This window comes from Octopus bimaculoides, chromosome 7, assembly GCF_001194135.2.
Source record: "Octopus bimaculoides isolate UCB-OBI-ISO-001 chromosome 7, ASM119413v2, whole genome shotgun sequence".
NCBI classification, from domain to species: Eukaryota; Metazoa; Mollusca; class Cephalopoda; order Octopoda; family Octopodidae; genus Octopus; species Octopus bimaculoides.
Window position 1 is genome coordinate 54,755,471 of NC_068987.1, and position 3,382 is coordinate 54,758,852.

Below are 3,382 nucleotides of genomic sequence, written 5' to 3' on the forward strand. Positions count from 1 at the left end.
ACCACCAACACTACCAACACCACCAACACCACCACCACCACCACCACCAACACCACCACCACAGATAATGCAACCGCAATGAAACAACTTCTACTTAGTATTTTAAACTGCTAGAAATGGCAGCCGAATCTCCTTCGCATCTCACCTTGCCATCTTAGAATGGAAGGATACCAGAGGTAATGTGATCATTGGTGTACTGTGGTGCAGTGTGCTTGGAAATAAAACAGGATGGTCATGGTTGGAACATCTTTGGCTACAGGTCTACCCTATCAGAGATGACCTAGGGCCAAACAACAGCAACAACACAAGCACATTGAAGGCAGGCATGGATGTGTGGTTACAGGTTCAATCCCAGTCTGCAGCATTTTGGTTAAGTGCCCTCTACCAGAGACTCAGACTGACCAAAAGTCTTGAGAGAGAGAAACTATGTGCAAGACCATTGTAGAGACCATACCATTTGTTGGATGGTAAACTTACTCCTTCAGCTGATTTAACACTACCACTTGTGGTCTAGCTGTCAAGGTGGTTAGACTCATGTGTTCAATTCTCATATAAGGCTGTACGTTGTATCTTTGAGCAAGGCATCATCATCACCACCATCACCACCACCGCCATCACCATCATACCATCATACTATCTCCACCACTAAGCACACCATCAACACCACATCAACCACCACCGCCACGCCACCACTTCTACAATCATAGCATCATCATGCTATCACCATCACTAAACTCACCATTATCATCACTACCAACATCACATGACCACCATTATCGCGTCACTATTATCACCATCACCATCACTAAAATGACGACAGCCATCACAGAACACATCAAACCCCACCGACAACTATCACTGCCACCACCACCATCACAGCCACCACCTCTGCGACTGCTGTCACCATTATTACATCCACCTCCACTACGACCACCAACACCATTATAGAAACCATAAAATGCCTATGATCTAACTTAAGTGTGAGAAGATGAAAATGGCTTTTGATCAAGAAATGTGTAGGTATTATACTGGGACTCTACAGTAATAAAAGCCTTCATGTTGCATGGTGTTTTTTTTTTCTTTTTGGATTGAGGGATGATATTTTATGCATTTCTAAGAAGAGATTTATGAATGTTTACATGTATGTTTGAATGTAGAGCTATAATGTATTCATATAAGTCTTTATATGCACAATGTACACATGATTGTAGTATGAGTATTTTCAATGATTAACTAACTAGTCATATATAAACAAATTTTAATACAAGAAGATGGATTGAACAGATTATATATATATATATCAAAATCAAATCAAATTCGCAAATTTGATGACTGGCACCGATGCCAGTGGAGCACTATGAGCACCATCCAAGCTTGATCGCTGCCAGAGCAGCTGACTGGCATCTGTGCTGATGGCACATGAAAAGCACCATTCGAACGTGTTCGTTACCAGCATCACCTTACTGGCACGTGAAAAAACATTCAAGCGAGGTCATTGTCAGTGCCGCTGGACTGGCTCCTGTGCAGGTGGCATGTAAAAACACCACTTGAGCATGGCTGTTGCCAGTACCACCTGACTGGCCCTCATGCCGGTGGCATGTAAAAGCACTCACTACACTCTCGGAATGGTTGGCGTTAGGAAGGGCATCCAGCTGTAGAAACTCTGTCAGATCAGATTGGAGCCTGGTGCAGCCATCTGGTTCGCCAATCCTCAGACAAATCAGCCAACCCATGCTAGCATGGAAAGCGGACGTTAAATGATGATGATGATGATGATGATTGATGATGATATATATATATTTGTGTGTGTATACATCAAGTTTCCATGTCGAGTTATATAGGAAAATAATTTAATATTAACCCTTTAGCGTTTGGACATGTATGTACATGTACATATGTGCAGTTGTGTGCATGTGTGCATACATGTGTGCATGTATGTGTATGCATGTGTGACTGTGAGTGAGTTGAGACCATGGGGCAACTCTAGTTATCACAATAGCCTTTCTATAAGGCCTGTGAAACATCAGGTAGCTACTCTTCCTACCCTTAATTCTTTTACATTCAAATCCTTTTGTCAAGAGTAATGCTTATTTATTCACGTTGTTTTAAATCTATCACTTATTGCCTTGTAACTTTGAGATTTCAGCAATGTAATAGATTATGTTTAGAATGGCATTGTAGGTTAGGTGTGAGAGGCTTGATTTAGTCAGTTTGAATGTAAAGCAGGTAGAGTATTTTGGACCGGATATGGCCAGTTTAAATACTAAAGAGATAAATGCTTATTTATTCACAATGTTTTGAGTTAACCATATTAACATGCATGTGTGTGTGTGTGTGTGTGTGTTTGTATTTGCGTGTGTGTGTATGTGTGTGTGTGTGTGTGTGCGTATGCATGTGTACATCGTACACTGTAAATTGGTTGATGTTAGGAAGAGCATCCAGCCATAGAAAACTTGCCAAAGCAGATATTGGAACACATTGCACTCCTCTAATTCATTGGTTCCTGTTGAACCAGCCAACCCATGTCAGCATGGAAAACAGACTTTAAATGATGATGATGATGATTAATGATGATTGATGATGATGATGATGATGATGATGATGATGATGATGATGATGATGATGATGATGATGATAATGGTGGTGATGGTGGTGATGATGATGATGATGATGATGATATATGTATATGTACATATGCGTATAGATAGATAGATAGATAGATAGATAGATAGATGCAATGCACTCTCTCTCTCTCTCTCTCTCTCTCTTGATCTCTTTATCTCTGTCTGTACAAGTTTCTCACACACACTCCATTCCTTTACAAACTTTCAGAGAGTTGTTTTAGCAAATTCAGCCTAAAATCCAAAAAAAAAAAAATAATCCAAAAAAAAAAGAAAAGAAAAAGATAACAGTAAAGCAGAGAAATGAGGTGAAGAAGGAGGGTTTAATAATCTCCATTCTCAACATTAATTTTATCTCCAAACTTGAAGTAAAATGCTACAGAACTTGATGCAAAATCCACTGACCCAAACATGTAAATTAATGAACCAACTGAAAAAGTGGCCATCTTGCCAGAAACCAACCAATGAAAAACCATTTTGTTAGGCTGTTTTCTTAGGCTAATGCATTTGTCTGTTTGTCTATCTGTCTGTTTGTCTTTTGATAGTCAATCAGTGTTGGCTGAAGTTTCCTACAGGAATCACATCTATTGTCTCTGCTTAGTTTGTTTCTCGTGTCAATGATTAAATGATAATCCACTCATTGTATAACTATCACATGTATGTGTGCATGATTCTATGTGTATGTATGTAGGCATGTATGTATGTGTGTATATATGTGTATGTGCATATGTGTACATACACATATATATATCTGAATATAT